General features: G+C 45.0%; 1 long non-coding RNA gene across 1 annotated transcript in view; it reads right to left on the reverse strand.

Annotated features, from left to right (window-relative positions):
* Window positions 1–681: 681 nt before the first annotated feature.
* LOC140194427 (uncharacterized) overlaps window positions 682–21,786 on the reverse strand; it is a 24,244-nt gene continuing 3,139 nt past the window's right edge. The window contains exons 2-3 of the long non-coding RNA XR_011885234.1: window positions 11,874–11,997; window positions 682–9,148 (exon numbers count right to left, since the gene is read on the reverse strand). This is a non-coding gene — a long non-coding RNA (uncharacterized lncRNA). The remainder of the gene's footprint in view (window positions 9,149–11,873; window positions 11,998–21,786) is intronic.

A 21,786-nucleotide genomic window follows, 5' to 3' on the forward strand; every position in this document is an offset into this window, starting at 1 on the left:
GCATTCATTTCAAGAGGACCAGAATACAAAAGCAAGGATGGAACGCTTAGGCTTTATAGGGTACTAGTAAGGCTTCACTTGGAATATTGTGAGCAGTTTTAGATTAGATTATGAGGACACTCAGTCCTCGTTTATTGTCATTTAGAAATGCATGCATTAAAAAGATGATACAACATTCCTCCAGAATGATATCACAAGGAAACACAGGACAAACCAAGACTAAAACTGACAAAACCACATAATTATAACATATAGTTACAACAGTGCAAAGCAATATCTTAATTTGATAAAGAGCAGACCATGGGCACGGTAAAAAAAAGTCTCAAAGTCCCGATAGCCTCATCATTCTACACAGGCGGCCTCCGACCAGCCCCTCCGAGCACCATCCTCTGCCGTGCGCTTCGACCCCACCCCGGTCGCCGAGCAACAAGCAAAGCCGAGGACTTGGGGCCTTCCCCTCCGGAGATTCTGGACCACACAGTAGCAGCAGCAGCAAAGCAGGCATTTCAGAAGTTTCACCAGATGTTCCTCCATGCTCTCACGTCTGTCTTCATCAAATCAGGATTGTGCACGGCACCCTACTTGACAAATAACAGACATCACCACCGGAGTGGCCGCTGCGAGCTGTGTCATGCCACCATCTTCTCCTCCTCCTCCTTTTGGGCCTCTTATCTAAGAAAGGATATGCTGACATTGGAGAGAGTTTAGAGGAGATTCATGAGAATGATTCTGACTAGAAAGGGTTACCATATGTGGACCGATCGATGACTCTGGGACTGCACTCACTGGAATTCAGAAGAATGAGAGGGGTTTTCATTGAAACCTATCAAATGTTGAAAGGCCTCAGTGGTGTGGACGTGGAGAGGATGTTTCCTGTGGTGGGGGAGTCCAGGACCAGAGAACAGAATCTCAGCATAGAGAGATGTCCATTTAGAACAGAGATTGGGACCAATATTCTTGCAGGCAGGTTTACTAGAACTGTTGAGAGCAGTTTAAACTAATATGGCAGGGGGTTTGGAACCAGTATGACAGAGCTGAGGATGAGCCAGCAGGTTTACAAGTAGATGACAGGTGTAACGTGAATGTAAGGAAGGACAAGTCAATGACTGGGTACAGATGTAGACAAAGCAAAGAGTTAAATTATAACACGGAGGCAAAATTCAAAAGGGCGAAGAATGCAGGACTGAAGGCGTTGTATTTAAATGTGCGTAACATTTGGAATAAGTGAAGGAACTTGCGGCACAATTAGAGATTGTATGGTGTTGCGGGCTTCACTGATTCACGGCTGAAAGAAGGCCAGAGTTGGGAACTTAACATCATACTTTGTATACCTTGTATCGAAAAGACAGGTGGGAAGGCATAGGCAGTGGTGTGGCGCTGTTGATAAGAGATGGAATTACATCTTTAGAAAGAGGTGACATAGGGTCAGAGACTGTTAAATCTTGTTGAATGTTAACTGGGAATTACTGTATATATAGACCTCCAAATAGTAGCCAAGCTGTGAAGCTGAGATTGCAAAGGTCTGGAAAGGGCATGTCATAAGGTTAATGACACAATTGTAATGGGGGACTTCCATAAGCAAAGCAATTGGGATAATCAGGTTGGCGTCGGATCACAAGAGAGGGAATTTATTGAATACCTATGAAATGGCTTTTTAGAGCAGCTTGTGCTATCTTAGATTGGGTGTTGTGTAATAACCCAGATCTTATTAGGGAGCTTAACATGAAGGAAACCTTAGGAAGCAGTGATCATAATATGATTGAATTCATACTGCAATTTGAGAGGGAGAAGCATTAAGTCAGATGTATCAGTATTGCAGTGGAATAAAGGGAGTTACAGAGGCGTGAAAGAGGAGCTTGCCCTTGTTGATTGGAGGAGGATACTGGCAGGGACGATGGCAGAGCAGAGGTGGCTGAAGTTTCTGGGAATAGTTCACAAGGTGCAGGATAGATATGTCCCACAGTAGAAGAAGTTCTCGAATGGTAGGGGTAGGCAACCGTGGCTGACGATGGAAATTAAGGACTTCATAAAAACCAAGGGAAGGACATATAAGGTAGCAAAAGTGAGTGGGAAGTTGGATGATTGGGAAGCTTTTAATATCCAACAAAAGGCAACTAAAAAACCTATAACAAGGGAGAAGATGAAATGTAGCCAATAATATAAAGCAGGATACCAAAAGTTTTTTCAGTTATATGAAAAGTAAAAGGGAGGTGGGAGTTGATATTGGACCACTGGAAAATGATGCTGGTGAGGTAGTAATGGGGGACAAAGAAATGGCAGATGAACTTAATGGGTACTTTGCATCTGTCTTCACTGTGGAAGACACTAGCAGTGTGCCAGAGGTCCATGAGTGTCAGGGAGCAAGTATGAGTGTCATTGCTATTACAAAGGAAAAAATGCAAGGGAAACTCAAAGGTCTTAAAGTGGATAAGTCACCTGGAGGTTGTTGAAGCGATAACAGATGCATTAGACATGATCTTTCAATAATCACTTGATCCTGGCATGGTCCCAGACGACTGGAATATTGCAAATGTCACACCACTATTTAAGAAGGGAAGGAGGCAAAAGAAAGGAAATTATAGGCCAGTTAGCCTAACCTCAGGGGTTGGGAAAGTGTTGGAGTCTATTATTAACGATGAAGTTTCGGAGTACTTAGAGACTAATGATAAAATAAGTCAAAGTCAGCATGGTTTCTGTAAAGGGAAATCCTGTCTGACAAATCTGTTAGAGTTCTTCGAGGAAGTAACAAGCAGGGTGGACAAAGGAGAGGCAGTGGATGTCATTTACTTGGATTTTCAGAAGGTGTTTGGTAAGGAGCCACACATGAGGCTGCTTAACAAGATAAGATCCTGTGGTGTTACAGGAAAGATACTGGCACGGATAGAGGAATGGCTGACAGACAGGAGGCAGTGAGTGGGAATAAAGGGGCCTGTTCTGGTTGGCCGCCTGTGATTAGTGGTGTTCTTCAGGGGTCAGTATTGGGACCACTGCTTTTCACATTGTTTGTCAATGATTTGGATAATGGAATTGATGGCTTTGTGGCAAAGTCTGCAGATGATACGAAGATAGGTGGAGGGGTAGGTAGTGCTGAGGAAGCAATGTGATTGCAGCAGGACTTAGATTAATTGGAAGAATGGGCAAAGAAGTGGCAGATGGAATACAGTGTTGGAAAATGTATGATAATGGACTTTGGTAAAAGGAACAATAATGCGGAATATTATCTAAATGTGAAGAAGGTTCAAACATCAGAGGTGCAGAGGGACTTATTAATCCTCGTGCAAGACTTCCAGAAGACTAGTTGAGTCTGAGGTAAAGAAGGCAAATATAATGTTGGCATTTAGTTCAAGGGGAATAGAAGATAAAAGCAAAGAGATAATTCTGAGCCTTTATAAGACACTAGTCAGGCTGCACTTGGAGTATTGTCAACAGTTTTGGGCCCCATATCTCAGAAATAACATGTTGTCTTTGGAGAGAGTCCAGAAGAGGTTCATGAGGATGATTCCAGGAATGAAAGGTTTAATATATGAGGAGCATTTGGCAGCTTTGGGCCTGCACTCACTGGAATTTAGAAGAATTCATGGGGATCTCATTGAAACCGACCAAATGTTGAAAGGACAGGATAGGGTGGATGTGGAGAGGATGTTCCTTTGGTGGGGTTATCCAGAACTGAAGAGATCAGCCTCAAAATTGACGAGCGACCCTTTAGAACAGAGGGTTTTGTTTAGCGTGTCGCACCGGACAGTCAGCCATTCTTGTCTGGCGCGTGGTGTCAGGGTTGGTCTCCTTTCAGATTAACCGGGTCACGATATAAATGTTCCTCACTCAACCCTTCTTTTTTACGAGGCCAAGTGGCTAGCTCGACACTCAACCCGGCACGGATGGAAAGCGTGCTCAGGGGTTGGCCCGACTCGGATTCGAACTCGGGATCTCCAGAATCCGGCGTTGATGCCATTGCACCACCGGCCAGCCTAGAACAGAGGTAAGGAGGAATTTTTTTAAGCCAGAGACTAGTAAATCTGTGGGATGGTCTCCCACAGACTGCAGTGGAGGACAAGTCCGTGTGTATATTTACAGTGTAAGTTGATCGTCTCCTGATCAGTCAGGGCATCAAAGAATATGGTGAGAAGGCAGGTGTATGGGGTTGAGTGGGATCCATGATCAGCCATGATAGAATGGCAAAGCAGACTCGACGGGCTGAATGGCCTAATTTTGCTCCTATGGCTTTTGGTCTTATGAGGAGAAATTTCCTTAGCCAGAGAGTAGTGAATCTGTGGAATTCATTGCCACAGGTAGCTGTGGAGGCCAGGTCATTGGGTACATTTAAGACAGAGGTTGATAGATTCCTGATTAGTCAGGGCACGAAGGGCTATGGGGAAAGGCAGGAGATTGCAGCTGGGACGAAAATTGGATCAGCCATGAATGAAATGGTGGAGTAGACTCGATGGGCCAAATGGCCTAATTTTGCTCCTATATCTTATGGTCTTATACCATATTTGCTAACCCTATTATCATCCAGATCATTGACATTCAAGGGGTGATTGAGGTAGAAGGAGAGGAGTTATACCACTCTCGTTACATGCACATGCAGGTCAATTCTTTGAGTGATTATGCAGAAAGTTTGAAGTTAATAACTCATCTCCTTCTACGTTAGGCCATGAACTTATTAATCACCCCTGATGAGTTATTAACTGATGAGTTTAATGTAGGAGGGGACTACGTTGAAAAATAAATGTGCTAGGTTTTCTAAAATTGACCCCTTCTACCTTAGGCCACAAAGTTATCAATCACCCCTCGTAGATGACAAAAAACAATGGACCCAGCACCAATCCCATTGGCACTCCACTAGTCAGAGAGGCAACCATCTACTGCCACTCTCTGGTTTCTCCCACAAAGCCAACCCCTAATGCAATTTACTACCTCATCTTGAATGCCGAGTAGCTGAACCTTCTTGACCAGCCTCCTATGCGGGACCTTGTCAAAGGCCTTGCTGAAGTCCACAGACAGCATCCACAGCCTTGCCTTCCTCAGCTTTACTGGTTACAGAGTAAGAAATTCTCAGCAATGATATGCAAGTAGGAAGGAACCCTTTAACAAAGTTCTGGTAAGAAGAAACCCTTTAATAAAGATCTGGTGGGAAGAAGCCCTTTAATAAAGCTATGGCTTGGAACAGCAGTGCTGCAGCTGACAGCTTCTGCTTTCCTGTTGTAACAGATGCAACACTTCCTGATTCGGTTTTACTTCCAGCTTCCCCACAGAGTGGATGGCCCTGGTCTCGGTGGTCTCGGTGGTCTCGGTGGCACAGTGACAAATGGACCTCAAGTCTCTTGTCAGCAGCTGCTTCTCTGTAGAAACTCTGCCAAGAGAAATTACCCTGCGGGCCACCAGTGCGGTCATACATCTTTGGAGTGTGGGAGGAAACCAGAGCACCCGGAGGAAACCCACGTAGTCACAGGGAAAACTCCTCCTTACGGATTGTGGCTGGAATGGAACCTGGGTTACTGTAAAGCATAACGCTAACCGTCACGTCTGCGCGCTGTCCCGAGTGTAATGTGGTGACAGGAGGTCTCTGGAGATGAGAATTAGAAATACTCATTCTCGGGGATTAATGGCACAGTAGCAAAGTGGTTTGTGTGATGCTTCAGAACGTCAGGGACCACCGATCAGAGTTCAATTCCCGGAGCTGTCTGTGAGGAGTTTCTACGCTCTCCCCGTGACCGCATGGTTTTTCTCCAGGTGCCCCGGTTTCCTCCCTCATTCCAAAGACGTGTGTTAGGGTTGGTAAGCTGTGGGCATGCTATGTTGCTGCTGGAACCATGGGCTGCCCCCAGAACATCCTCAGAATGTTTCAATTGTTAACACAAAATAATGTATTCCACTGGTTGTGTGAAATACAAAGTTAATCTCTCCATTTCTACCTTACAGTTTGGTTCAGAACCACTCCCATTCTGTGAACTGTTGAAATACATCCTCGCAGAATGTCGACAGCTTAAACACAATGCTGGCTCTAAAGTTATCAGCAAAGTCACAACACAAAACACTTCCCGGGAAATCATCAACACACCAGATTCTGCAGATGCCGGAGATCCAGAGCAACACACACAGAATGCTGGAGGAACTCGGCAGGTCAGGCAGCTGGAAATTAATAAAGCAGTCGATGTTTCAGCTGAGACCCTTCACCGGGACTGGAAAGGCCAGAACGGGAGGGTGTGGAGCGAGAGCTGTACAAGCTGGAAGGTGATGGGTGAGACCAGCTGAGGGGGATGAAGCAAGAAGCTGGGAGGTGATAGATGGAAGAGGTAAAGGGCTGAAGAAGGAATCTGATAGGAGAGGAGAGTGGATCATGGGAGAAAGGGAAGAGGAGGGCACCAGAGGGAGGAGATAGGCAGGTGAGCAGAAGAGAAGGGTTGAGAGGGGAGGCAGGATGAGGAAGGGGGAGGGGGAGAAATTACCAGAACTTGGAGAAATCAATGTTCATACCATCAAGTTGGAGGCTACCCAGACGGAATATGAAGTGTTGCTCTTCCAACCGGAGAGCATGGCTTCTTTGTGGCAGTAGAACAACCCTCACCAGGATGGTAAAGGAAGGGGGCCGAAGCTAGAATAAGAGGGTGGGGGAGCATAAGGTGTACACGCAAGAAGGCGATAGGTGAGACCAGGAGAGGGGGAAGATGGGTGGGTGGGGGAGGGGTGAAGTAAAAAAATTGGGAGATGATAGGTAAAGAAGAAGGAATCTGACAGGAAACGACAGTGGACCATGGGAGAAAGGGAAGGAAGAGGGCTGCTAGAGGGAGGTGACAGGCAAGTGAGGAGAAGAGAAGGGGCAAGGGGGGATCCAGAATGGGGAATAAAAGTATGTCTTGATTAAGGGTCCCAGCTTGAACATCAACTGTTTATTCCAAGGAACTGAAATGGTTTTCAACTGCGACTAGAATAACAGCATTTCCATAGCTTCAAAGGTGCGTAGGCCTGCATCTTGTAAGTGTGCACAAAACAGCTTGTGTGGATTTTCACTGGCTTGCAGGGGACTTTTGGAAACTGAAAACCGAAGCAAGTAAAAGTGGTAGCTTAAAAACTGCCACTTCAGCTACTCTAGAAACTGGCTGGCAACTAAACTACATAGGGAAGTAGTTCTTTCATGTGGGTTTTGCTCATTGCTTGTACTATTGAAAGGCCTAGACAGAGTGGATGTGGACAGCATGTTTCCTACAGTGGGAGCATCCAATGATATCTCTTTAAAACAGAGATGAGGAGGAATTTCTTTATCCAGAGGGTTGTGAAACTGCGGAATTCATCATCACAAATGGCTATTGAGGCCAAGTCAGTGGGTATATTTAAAGCAGAGGGTTAGAAGTAAAGGCAAAAGAATGGGGTTAGAAGGATAATAAATCAGCCATGATCAAATGGTGGAGCAGACTTGATGGGCTGAATGGCCTAATTCTGCTCCTATGTCTTATGGTCAGTCATCAAATCTGCAGAAATCAATTCTCCTTGTAATGGTTCTTCAAATATGGCATTTTATGTGAATTAAAGACCCAGGATTAGTTCCAGTTTACAGAAAAATAGCTTTGCACCTATAATTTATTTCCTGAGCATTTTCATTTTAGCCAAGCCAGTTTAATTTGTAAATAGGCTCCATGTGAAATCAACCCTCTCATCGTCCCAGCTGTTTGGAGATTGTGTGGGTAATTTTCACTTGAGGTATACATAGATCAGACTGAAATCCGTTCACTGACCATCTGGTAAGGGGGGGATTTGATAGACAGAGGAATAGAGGCAGAAAGGCAGCGCATTGGTTACCAAAATGTCATCACCGTTTGGGGCATTAGAGTTCAGATTTCCTCTGTAAGGAATCTGTATGCTCTCCCCATGGGATGCGTGCTTTTCTCTGGGTGCTCCAGTTTCCTCCCACAGTCCAAAGACAAACTGGTGGGTTCATTGGCCATTGTAAATTGTCTTGTGATTAGGGAAGGGTTAAACCAGGGTTGTTAGGGGTTGTTGGGGCTCGACAGGTTGACAGGGCCTACTCTGTGATTACCTCAATAAGTAAATAAAGAATAAAAAAGAGATGAAGTTTCAATTCTTCTTTACATTGGTGTGAAGGCATTCTCGGCAAAGTTCGATGGATTGAGACATGGACCCATCCGAGCTGTATTTATTTTGTCTGTAGGAAATGAGTGTGATACGTGAAAACAAAGCTGATGCAGAGCATGGATTCTGGTTGATTATATAGATCAGAAATTTCACAAGATCACAAGATCACAAGATAAAGGAGCAGAAGCAGGCTATTCGGCCCATCGAGTCTGATCCGCAGCTCCCCCATGAGCTAAACTATTCACCCATCTAGTTCCAATTTCCTGCTTTTTCCCCATATCCCTTGATACCATGACTAATTAGATACCTGTCAATCTCCTCCTTAAACACCCTCAATTTAATTCTGAACACACAAGAACTGGTGGATACGACCCAGTCCATCACAGGTAAAGCCCTCCCAACCATTAAGCGCATCCACACGATGTCACAGGAAAGCAGTATCTGTCATCAGGGACCCCCACATCCAAGATCATGCTTGCTTCTGACTGCTGCCATCTGGAAGAAGGTTCAGGAGTCTCAGAACCCTCACCACCAGGTTCAGAAACACCTCAATCATCAGGCTCTTGACCAGCAGCGATAATTTCACTCGGTTTCACTTGTCCCATCACTGAACTGTTCCCACAGCCTATAGACTTACTTTCAAGGACTCTTCATCTCATAATCTCAATATGTATTACTTATTTATTTATTTATTGCCATTATTTCCTTTTTTCTTTCATATTTGTACAGGCTGATGAAGAGCATGAAGTGCATTTTCCAAGCATTGAACGGACTCGCCCAACTTGGTCCCTGATGTTAGCCTCTCCCTCCCAAATTACCTCCCCCAACTTCCCCTTATGTGCCACCAACTGAATTATGGGAGCGATCGAACTCTACAAATTGAACAGTATTTTTTATCCATTTCAACACGTGTATGACTGGGCAAGAGACCCTTTCTCTGAAACTTCTGCTCAGCTTGAGAACTTGAATTTGAGAGAAGAAGAACTTTGTGAGCTGCAGCCTGATCGTGCACTCAAGATGAGATTTACCGACCTGCCCCTGGACAAGTTCTGGATTTCTGTGAAAGAAGAGTATCCTGTCACTCATAGGAAAGCAATGAACATTTTGCTGCAGTTTTCAACTTCTTACATGCGTGAGCAAGCTTTCTCTTGTTTAACAAGCATCAAGAGCAAGGATAGAAATTGTCTCAGTTCAGTTGAAGGTGAAATCTATGTGTGCTTATCTCAAGTCTGACCCAGATTTGAGTAGTTATGCAGCAAAAAACAAGCACAGGTTTCACATGCTAGGGCGAAATTTGAGATTGATCATATCACTTAGTAAGAAAATGTTTTTTCAAAGTTTTGTATAAAATTATGTCTTAGGTTATATTTTTATTCATACTGATTGATTTGTGGTTTTTAGTAACTTTACTATTCAACATTGTCAGTAAATGTTGTAAATGACATTAATTAAAATCAATTTACAACCTTTATTTAAATTAAATCTACCAGGCCTACCTTTAGAAAAATTAAATCCTATTTTGGCTTAAGCCAGTTATTTAACAGAAATTTATTATGTTTTTCTTATGAGTTTTTAAAATTTATGAAAGGGAAAGAAAGATTAATTTCGAGAAAGGTAAGCTAAGTTTAACTACCTGTTTTTTTTCAAGAGAAGTTGGCTAAAAAATCATTCTCTACTCAAAAGAGCATTAACAATTATTTTGGGTTATTATATCTATAACTTACTGATCATGCTAACGTACTGTGAGCTGTAGATATAACAATTTTTACACTGGGGTTCTCTGAAACCTAAAAATTATTTCAAGGGTTCCTCCAGAGCAAAAAGGTTGAGAAAGGCTGCTTGAAAAGAACACGTTTTCTCAGATCTTAATGTGAAGGAGCCATGAGGTAATATTGCAGCTCTGTAAAACCCTGAACACAAAATAATCTGCAGATGCTGGGGTCAAAGCAATACTCACAACATGCTGGAGGAGCTCAGCAGGTCGGGCAGCATCCGTGGAAAAGATTGGTCGACGTTTCGGGCTGGAACCCTTCGTCAGGACTGAAGAGGGAAGGGGCAGAGGCCCTATAAAGAAGGTGGGGGGAGGATGAGAAGGAGAAGGCTGGTAGGTTCCAGGTGAAAAACCAGTAAGGGGAAGGATAAAGGGGTGGGGGAGAGGAAGCAGGGAGTGATAGGCAGGAAAGGTGAAGAAGGAATAGGGGAAAACACAATGGGTAGTAGAAGGAGGCGGAACCATGAGGGAGGTGATAGGGAGCTGGGGGAGGGGCAGAGTGACATAGGGATAGGGGAAGGGAGGGGGAGGGAATTACCGGAAGTTGGAGAATTCTATGTTCATACCAAGGGGCTGGAGACTACCTAGACGGTAGTCTAGGTAGTCTCGACCACTTCGTCGAGAAACCCGACGCAGATTGGGGGACCGCTTCATCGAGCACCTCCGCTCCGTCCGCCAAAACAGACAGGATCTCCCAGTAGCCACTCACTTCAACTCTGCTTCCCACTCCCATTCAGATATGTTCATACATGGCCTCCTCTACTGCCATGATGAGGCTAAACTCAGGTTGGAGGAGCAACACCTCATATACCGTCTAAGTAGTCTCCAGCCCCTTGGTCTCAACATAGAATTCTCCAACTTCCGGTAATTCCCTCCCCCTCCCTTCCTCTATCCCTATGTCACTCTGCCCCCTCCCCCAGCTGCCTACCACCTCCCTCATGGTTGCGCCTCCTTCTACTACCCATTGTGCTTTCCCCTATTCTTTTTTCACCTTTCCTGCCTATCACCTCCCTGCTTCCCCTCCCCCGCCCCTTTATCTTTCCCCTTACTGGTTTTTCACCTGGAACCTACCAGCCTTCCCCTTCCCACCCTCCCCCCACCTTCTTTATAGGGCCTCTGCCCCTTCCCCCTACAGTCCTGACGAAGGGTTCCGGCCCGAAACGTCGACTGATTGTTTCCACAGATGCTGCCCGACCTGCTGAGTTCCTCCAGCGTGTTGTGAGTGTCTGTAAAACCCTGGTTAGACCGCACTTGGAATATTGTGTTCAGTTCTCGTCGCCTCATTATAGCAAGGATGTGGAAACTTTAGAGAGACTGCAGAGGAGACTTAATAGGATGCTGTCTGGATTAGAGGGCATGTCTTATGAGGACAGATTGAGAGACCTTGGGCTTTCTCTTTGGAACAGAGGAGAATGAGAGGTGCAAGACGAAAAGAGGCACAGATCAAGCGGACAGTCAGAGACTTTTTCCCAGGGTGGACATGGTCAATAGCAGGGGAGCAACATGGTTGCATAGTGGTTAGCACAACGCTTAACCTTTCAGGTGACACGGGCTCAATTCCTGACGCTGCCCGTAAGGAGTTTGTACATTCTCTCCAAGGCCACGTGGATTTACTCCAGGTGCTCTGGTTTCCTCGCACAGCCCAAAGACGTGCTGGTTGGTAGGTTAATTGGTCATTGTAAATTTCCCGTGATTGGGCATGGAGGTGCCTCAAAGGGCCAGAAGGTTATTAAACCACAAGATCATAATATAGCGTATTCCGCACCGTATCTTAATGAATAAAGACATAATTTTAAGGTGATTGGAGGGAAGTATAGGAGCGATGTCAGAGCTAGGTTTGTTACTGAGTGTGGTGGGTACATGGAATGTGTTGCCGGCAGTGGTGCTGCAGGCAGATACATTAGAGACATTTCACAGTCTCTGAGTTGGATGAAAGAAAAATGGAGGGTTATGTGGGAGGAGGGGTTAAAAACCTACGGACTCACGTTCAAGTTCTTTACAACTCACTTACTCAGTATTATTTATTTATTTGTATTTCCACAAGTTGTCTTCTTTTGCATATTGGTTAATTGTCATTTGTCAGTCTTTGTTTATGTGCAGTTTTTCGTAAATCCAGTTTATTTCCCTGTAAATGCCTGCAAGAAAATGAATATGGTGAGATATGCACACTTGGATAATAAATCTACTTTCATTTTTGACTGGTTCAGTTACTCACTCAGAATCAAACAGGGCCCACCACACTCTGCAATGCTTAAGGTGATTATTGTCCTGGGAATACTTTCACCTCTTTCAATTCCTAAGATAGGACCTTTTTTTGTTATGTAATAAGCAATTCTTCCCACTTGAGGCCCTCCGCTGTTCGAGGTTGACAATAGATGCTGCATTCCAGTTTGTGATACGCCAACCAGGTCCGTACGATGTGGACAACAAGCTGTTGCCCGTGCAGCAGGCTCCCCCTCTCTGTGCTGCTAATGATCCAAAGGAACAGCAGGGGCCAATAGAGTTTGACACTAACAGTGTTGCAGGAGTTGCCAATCAACATTAAACTCAACACAGGACTGCTTTAGGGACTTCAGTTCCGCAGGGTTTACTCCCGAAGCCTTCCCCTTGAGTGGGTACAGCCGCAAGGCAGCAGAGGTTTGAGATCAGAGTTCTCCTTCTCCGAGATGAGCTGCCAACCCACAGCTGATGAGCCCCACCGAAATGACTGGTTTTAATGCACCAATAACTTGCCTTTGCCCCTTCTCCTGTCAGTAGAAACAATTCTGCAGGGCTTAGTAGCTAAGCCACACGGGAAGGTTGTCAGAGGCTACTTGAGATGCTCACCATTGGGAACGTTTAACAGGTAGCGGGAGCTTATCTCCACTATGCCCCTACCCCACCTATGACAACCTTGAGGAACCAATATAAAACATGAAAATTGGGTTAGGAGCTGGTGATCTCTTTGGAAACTCACCCGGCAGAAGGCAATGGCAAACCACTGCTGTAACTTGTCTCGTACGCGGTTCCCCACTACGTCAGAGAGGCGTGGAGGGAAACCGTCCGCGAACCGGAGAAACTCCGGATGCGATGTACCTTTCCATTATTTATTGAGATACAGAGCAGAACAGGCCCTTCCTGCCCTTTGAGCTGCACCACCCTGAAACCCACCTATTTAACCCAAACCTGATCACCGGCTGGTGCTGTGGTGGCATCTGCATCAGACTGCGAGATGAGTGGGCCCCGGTTCCAGCCCGGCCCGGCCAGCTCCAGGCGTGTTCTCCATCTGTGTTGGGTTGAGTGTCAAGCCAGCAACTCTGCCTCGTATAAGACAGACAAACACTAAAGAAACAGCAAGGTTGCCGCCTGATGCATCACAAGGCTCAGAGACAAACAACAACATTAATCACAGGGCAATTTACAATGACCAATTAGCCTATTAACCCCACATCTTTGAAGTGTGAGTGGAAACTGGATCACCCGGAGGAAACCCACACGTTTATGGGGAGAACCTACAAACTCTGTATAGACAGTGGCAGGACAGCCCCTTCTGGCCCAAAGAACGGTGCTGCCCAGCAGCCCACCCATTTAACCCCAGTCTAATCATAGGGCAATTTACGGTGACCAATTAACCTACTAAACAGTACATCTTTGGACTGTGGGAGGAAACCAGAGCACCCAGAGGAAACCCACTTGGTCATGGGGAGAACGTACAAACTCCTTGTGGATGGTGTTGGAAATGAGCTGCAAACTGTAACACCCTGCTGTAATAGCGTCGCACTGGCTACCACGTTACCATGGAGATAACCCTTCATCGGCAGAAGGTGCTGAAATAAAATATTGTAAATTTGTAGATGCAGTTTCTAATTTCCTGAATGAGGAAATGCCTTCATTCATCAGGAACCCACACGGACTTGGTTCATTTCGGTGACTTTTTTGTCATTTTGTCTCCCTGCTGCCATCGGGCAGGAGGTACGGGAGCCTTAGGTCCTGCACCACCAGAGGCAGGAACAGCTATTGGCCCTCACCCATCAGGCTCCTGAACCAGTGTGAACCCCTCACCCCAACGCTGAACTGATTCCACAACCTGCAGACCTTCACAGGCTCAACAACTCATGTTCTCAATGTTATTTGTTTGCTTTTACTCACACAATTTGTCTCCTTTAACACGATCCCAAGATGACGACCTACATGTTGAAATACCACATGTTTTTCTTTGGAACAGGGAGAATTGCATTCGAGTTAAAAAAAAAGTGCAGAACGTGTTTCCTCAGAAGGGGGGAGAGACTGTCGAGTTACAAAAAAACAGAATGAACAAAATATACGGGTTCATAAACAGTGAGCACTGGGTAACTATAACAATAAATAAATAAAAAGCAGAAATAGGGGCTACCTTGGAGGGACAGACACATCCAGTTGCATAACAGACAAGAGGACTGAACGAATGGAGCAGTATTTTAAATAGCAGTGAGAAGCGACTGCCTGTGTTACTGAGTGTAAATGGTTGACGAGCCTACAGCTTGGCTTAGAAGTTCGACCAACCCAGCTGCAATGACCTTTGCAGATATCATGAATGCCATGCCGAAACATTTAGAACTGAAACTATTGCTGATTGCAGAACGCTTTAGGATTCACAAGCGGAATTGAAAGCAACGGGAATCCAATTCACCTTATATGGTTGAATTGAAGAAATTCTCTGAGGATTGTTAGTTTAGTGATGGGCTTACTGAGGGATCATTTAGTTTGTGGAAGCTTATGTAACATGCCGCAAGGTTTCACTGCTACTGTAACGGCCTCTCTGTGAGGTTTCACGGCTAATGTAATGGTTTCTCTGTAGCAGCAGTGTTTGGGTTATGAGTAGAGATAACAGGGCTCTGGAATGTGTGCCGTCCAATGAGAGGAATGCTGTTTCTTTCTTGTGGGTCTGAGAGAAGGTATTCACGGTCTTTTGTCAGCGAGAGATGAAGAGAGAAGACACGAGTGGAGAGAGTTGGTATTCCGCCGTACAGTGTGGACTTGGAGCGAGGGTCCGACAGTCAGCCATGCTCGGAGGAGCTCGATGGGGAACGACTGGATAAATCAGTGATCCCCAATGTGCACGTTAAATTGTTTCATTAAAATGGGCCCTTCTTTTTATTTTCTTCACTAACCCTAGAGTCAGATTAAGAATTATAAAGCTCAGTCATTGAATTGCATATTGTGGACTGTTTGTTATTTTGTGGTATTGATTTGTAACAGGGGACACGTCACGCAGCATCCACCCAAACAAGATTTCTCAAGTTTTGCCGGGCTAGGGGCTGTCCTTCCCTAGATTTAGCCTCCAGCCAAACTGAGAATTACACTTACAAGAAAGGATTGCTAAATGGCTCCTAACGGAAGCACAACTCACATTTAAAAGAACAGTTGAAATTGCTGTTAGGCAGACAGACAAAAATAAATGGAACGTATAGGGAAGAGAAAAAGCTAAAAATTCAAGATGCAGTTTCTAAAAGAGCAGTGGCAGATTAATTACAATGGAATTGGACACAGGCTTGGCTGCTTCAGTCATTCTCCAAATTAGTTTGAACGCTATTTCAAAGATACTGATCTGAAGCCTGAAAATATTTAAGATGCGCTCAGACCAATGGTTTGAGATGTGTCTATTTTAATGCAAGGAGTATTATGAACAAAGCAATGAGCTTAGAGCGTGGATCACTACTTGGAGATATGATGTTGTGTCTATTACAGAGATTTGGATAGCTCAGGGGCAGGAATGGCTACTTCGAGTGCCAGGCTTTAGATGTTTCACAAAGGACAGAGAGGAAGGCAAAAGAGGTTGGGGTGTGGAAGTGTTGATCAGAGATAGGGTCACGGCTGCAGAAAAGGAGGAAATTATGGAAGGGGTTGTCTACGGAGTCTCCGTGGGTGGAAGTTAGGAATAGGAAGGGGTCAATAACTCTACTGGGTGTTTTTTATAGATCTCCCAATAGTAACAGGGACATCGAGGAGCAGATAGGGAGACAGATTCTGGAAAGGAGTAATAATAACAGGGTTGTTGTGGTGGGAGATTTTAATTTCCCAAATATTGATTGGCATTGCTCTAGAATAAGGGGTTTAGATGGGGTGGAGTTTGTTAGGTGTGAGACTGATTGAATTTTTTGAGGATGTGACTAAACACATTGATGAAGGAAGAGCAGTAGATGTAGTGTATATGGATTTCAGCAAGGCATTTGACAAGGTACCCTATGCAAGGCTTATTGAGAAAGCAAGGAGGCATGGGATCCAAGGGGACATTGCTTTGTGGATCCAGAACTGGCTTGCCCACAGAAGGCAAAGAGTGATTGTAGACGGGTCATATTCTGCATGGAGGTTGGTGACCAGTGGAGTGCCTCAGGGATCTGTTCTGGGACCCCTACGCTTCGTGATTTTTATAAATGACCTGGATGAGGAAGTGAAGGGATGGGTTAGTAAATTTGTTGATGACACAAAGGTTGGAGGTGTTGTGGATAGTGTGGAGGGCTCTCAGAGGTTATAGTGGGACATTGATAGGATGCAAAACTGGGCTGAGAAGTGGCAGATGGAGTTCAACCCAGATAAGTGTGAGGTGGTTCATTTTGGTAGGTCAAATATGATGCAGAATATAGTATTAATGGTAAGACTCTTGGCAGTGTGGTGGATCAGAGGGATCTTGGGGTCTGAGTTCACAGGACGCTCAAAGCAGCTGCTCAGGTTGACTCTGTGGTTAAGAAGGAATACGGTGTATTGGCCTTCATCAATCGTGGGATTGTGTTTAAGAGCCGAGAGGTGATTTTGCAACTACATAGGACCCTGGTCAGACCCCACTTGGAGTACTGTGCTCAGTTCTGGTCGCCTCATTACAGGAAGGATGTGGAAACCATAGAAAGGGTGCAGAGGAGATTTACAAGGACGTTGCCTGGATACGGGAGCATGCCTTATTGAAAACAGGTTGAATTAACTCGGCCTTTTCTTTTTGGAGCAACAGAGGATGAGAGGTGACCTGATACAGATGTATAAGATGATGAGAGGCATTGATCATGTGGATAGTCAGAGGCTTTTTCCCAGGGCTGAAATGGCTAACACGAGAAGGCACAGTTTTAATGTGCTTGGAAGTAGGTACAGAGGAGATGTCAGGGGTAAGTTTTTTATGCAGAGAGTGGTGAGTGTGTGGAATGGGTTGCTGGCAACGGTGGTGGAGGCGGATACAATAGGGTCTTTTAAGAGATATTTGGATAGGTACATGGAGTTTAGAAAAATAGAGGGCTATGGGTAACCCTAGGTAATTTCTAAGTCAGTACATGTTCGGCACAGCTTTGTGGGCTGAAAGGCCTGTATGGGGTTTAGGTTTTCTGTGTTTCTATGTATATAGGAGACTGGTCAGAGCCCACTTGGAGTACTGTGCTCAGTTCTGGTCGCCTCACTACAGGAAGGATGTGGAAACCATAGAAAGGGTGCACAGGAGATTTACAAGGATGTTGCCTGGATTGGGGAGCATGCCTTATGAGAATAGGTTGAGTGAACTCGGCCTTTTCTTTTTGGAGTGACGGAGGATGAGAGGTGACCTGATAGAGGTGTATAAGATAATGAGAGGCGTTGATCGTGTGGATAGTCAGAGGCTTTTCCCCAGGGCTGAAATGGCTACCACGAGAGGGCACAGTTTTAAGGTGCTTGGAAGTGGGTACAGAGGAGATGTCAGGGTAAGTTTTTTATGCAGAGAGTGGTAAGTGCGAGGAATGGGCTGCCAGCGGTGGTGGTGGAGGTGAAAATGATAGGGTCTTTTAAGAAACTCCTGGATAGGTACATAGGGCTTAGAAAAATAGAGGGCTATGGGTAACCGTAGGTAATTTCTAAGGTAAGAACATGTTCGGCACAGCATTGCGAGCCGAAGGGTCTGTATTGTGCTGTAGGCTTTTTGTGTTTCTAATGTAACGCTCAGCTATATTGGCTCGTGTTTATCTAGGGGAAACTACGTCCACCGCCCAACCGTGTCTCCCGGTTGCGTTGGTTGCTGTGCAATGCCACCTGGTCTGACCTCAAACATCAAACACCAGACAGCACACAATGTACACTTTACACATTACACTTTATAAATCTTACTGGGACTATGAGATTAATAGAGATACAATATAAAAGAAAAAGGCGCCAGACTTATCAAAGTTCAATTTCCTCGTGCACACAGTTGGAGCTTAAATACCCGGGGTCTTCTCTCTTCACCTGCGATCCCCTCCAACCCCCTCGACTCGCCGCTCGGGACCGCCCAAGGTGATCAGCACGTCCGTCTTCTCCTGGTCTCTCCTGAAAAGCCCGCCAAACACACCAGTTCCCAGCTATCTGAGACAGAGTATCTCCCCAAAAAAAGAATAACGTGGACACCTATTGGTTCACTTCCTCCTTATCATTATTGATAATCCAAACAAGCTGCTGGCTGCTAGAAAAAGAATCACTGTCTCAGCAATTAACATCACAGAGAAACCATTTTCATTATAACATAACAAAGAAGCCATTTTGATTAGCATACGCAGTAACATAAAGGAAGAAACCCCTTACACTAAGATGGCACAACTGGAGCAAGAAATTTGACTAAATACTCTATTAATAACACTTTTTCTGTGGAAAATTGTGGTAAAAAATCACCTTAAACAACGAAGAGACGAGCAAAGACAAGGCTGATCTAAGGGTTGAGGCATGTGGGTGCACGATGGAATCGGAGTGCGGTCGAGGCACATTCAAGATGAAGTCAGAGTCGGGGACTGTGTTGGATAGAGCAGAGCTGACAGGAGTTGGAGTGGGGTTGTTTCGGAGCTCATCCACCTAAACCTGAAAAGGCAGGCTGGTGGGACTGGAGAAGGCCGGGGAGTGGGGCTGAGGAGAGGGAAGAAGGATCAGCCATGATTGAATGGCAGGGCAGACTGAGTGGGTCAGTGGCCTAATTCTGCTCCTATGTCTGATGAGGATTGAGCCAGTCCTGCTCCGCGATGTTTCACTCTGCTCTCCTGGACACTGACGCTGGGGCAGTGTCCGGCTCCAGTTTTAGTGTCTGCGATTTGCCCTGCTGCATGAGGAACCGAGACTGAGGCTGTGGGCCTGCTCTGACCGCTCCAGGCTTCAGGGTTATGCACTCAGTTTTGTTCAGGATGCTGATACTTGCTTTATTGTTTGCAGAAATTGTTTTTCTCTCTCTCTCTCTCTCTCTCTCTCTCTCTCTGCCCATTGGGAGCTGCTCTTTTCTTATTGGGTTCTTTTGGGTTGCTTGTTTTGTTGCTGCCTGTAAGCAGACGAGCCTCGACATTATATAACTTATACATACTTCGAACGAAATATACTTTGAATCTTTGAACCTTGAAATATCCAACTGATAGCAGAGAAACGATACTCCTGAGGGAATGACTTTTAAACAGTGACATGCAACAACCAACAAGCCACATTGGGCTTGTATCTGATAAAATCAGGAGGGTCAGCATTGTGGGGAGTGATTGGCTGAGACAGCTACAGCTCGACTGGAGACTCAGCCACCATTTGCATGCCACATCCTTTGCAACAGAGTCAGCTGAAAGCAAATGGCCACCACAGTATTCAGGGTTGACACTGGAAAGCTCAAACTTATCAAGGGTAAAATAATGTTAAATGAAAATGCCACACCCAAGTGTTACAAAGGCAATCCAGCTCCTTAAACCATCCGTGATAAAGTAGCAATGAGTTAGATTGCATGGAGGCTGAAGGAATTCTTTCCAAGGTTGAGTGGAGCCCATGGGCAATGCCCGTGGTGCCAGTAGCCAGGAAGAATGGGTCTGTCAGGATCTGTGGTGATTTTAAGGTCACCATCAACCCAGTACTTCTGGGTTGTCCAAACCTTAATTCCATTGCAAACCTTTCAGGAGGAAAACATTTCAGCCAAGTGGACTTAGCAGAGGCTGACCACTGATGAAGATGGAAGAAGAGTCCAAATTAATAGGCTTATGTTGCACCTGTCGTCTGGCAGAAAGCTGTGGACCAGGTGCTACCAGGCTGCCGGGGCACTCAGTCTTACCTGGATGACATTATTCTTACCGACGAGGATGATAACGAAAATCTCCAAAATCTCAAGACACTGTTAAAAAGTTTAGAAGATTATGAACTCAGAGCACAATGCAACCAGTGTGAATTCCTTAAACAAAGCATGACTCACTGTGGTCAGACCATAGACACACAAGTGTGCAGAGGAAGTTCAAGCAGTGGTGGATGCCCCAAGACTAAAGGATGTATCACAGCTGTTCTCCTTTTTCTCTCCTGGACAATGGAGATTGCCTGTGATATCATCTGGAGACAACACATCGATCAGTTGAGGAGAGCAGAGGTAATTGTTAGACAAGAAAGATGGCCAGAGCTGTCAGTACCAATTCCTGTGGTCCCAGAGTCACTCCTGCAACCAGCATGGAGGGGCCCCCAGAAATGAGGCTGTCCCACAGCCACAAGCCTCACTTGCTAAGCAGAGAGATCCCCCGGTCAGGAAAGACGTCATCCCACAAGAGCAGGAAATCCTCCACCGCGATGAAATCTTTAGGCTTGAATGGGAAAATTTGAAACTTACTATGCGGTAGATGGCTATATAGTAGTCGTATTATATAGTATAATGTGTTTGTGTATACGTATACACACACACACACATATATACACACACACATACATACACACAAACACATACACACACATATAAATATATATATACATGCGCACACACACATATACATATACATATATATATGCACATAAACACATATACATATATATATATATATATATATACGCACGCACACACATCTATATGCGCGTGCACACACACATACACACATATTGTAAATATATTGTATGATGAAGCATTCTATGTTTTTTTACATAAGTCCTTATGGGTTAAGTGCAAGAAATACGTGAAAGACTTTCAGTATATCATTACACTATCATGTCATAGGGAAACATAGAAACATAGAAAACCTACAGCACAATACAGGCCCTTCAGCCCACAAAGCTACGCTGAACATGCCCTTGCCTGAGAAATTACCTAGGGTTACCCATAGCCCTCTATTTTTCTAAGCTCCATGTACCTGTCCAGGAGCCTCTTAAATGATATGTGTGTGCTTCACTAAAAAAATGAAACTAAACACACACATCCCAGCTCCCATGTTTTATTTTGATTAGTTTCTGGACCGCGTTTCTAAAACATGACATGGAGCCTATGAGAAAGGAATGGGAGAGGGTGATGGCAAGCACCAGAGGGAGGTGATGGGCAGGTGAGGGGAGAGAGGAGAACCAGAATGGGCAATTAGTCCGTAAGCCAGGACCCCAAATTTGGGCCACTGGTACCATCTGGGGGCAATAAGTGATTTTTGGCAAGGTATACACACCTAGTGCTAGAAAATATGTGATAGCATTGCAGCGGTGGTAGCTTTCTGTGACCCAACGGTGCTTTGCCTATGATAAGATGAATTATGCCAGGTACCTGCCCCCTTACTTAGCTCAGATGAACCTCCCAGAGAAGAATTCTTCTGTGTATGAGGCCTTCAAGACAGGCCAATTCTCAGTGCAGCTGTCAAGTAACAACCCCTTTGGACAGATCCCTGTGGACCAGGCTATTGAAGTCACAGTGAACAAAGACACACAGACTCCTGGAGGCACATCACGGTTCAGCCTGAATGCTGGAGCTATCAAGCGTTACTACATACAGTGTCATACAAAAGTTTGGGCACCCCTGGTCAAAATTTCTGTTATTGTGAATAGCTAAGCGAGTAAAAGATGAACTGATTTCCAAAAGGCATAAAGTTAAAGATGACACATTTCTTTAATATTTTAAGCAAGAAAACTTTTTTATTTCCATCTTTTACAGTTTCAAAATATCAAAAAAGGAAAAGGCCTGAAGCAAAAGTTTGGGCATCCTGTATGGCAGTACTTAGTAACACCCCCTTTGGCAAATATCA

Source organism: Mobula birostris, chromosome 1 (assembly GCF_030028105.1).
Source record: "Mobula birostris isolate sMobBir1 chromosome 1, sMobBir1.hap1, whole genome shotgun sequence".
Classification (NCBI taxonomy): Eukaryota; Metazoa; Chordata; class Chondrichthyes; order Myliobatiformes; family Myliobatidae; genus Mobula; species Mobula birostris.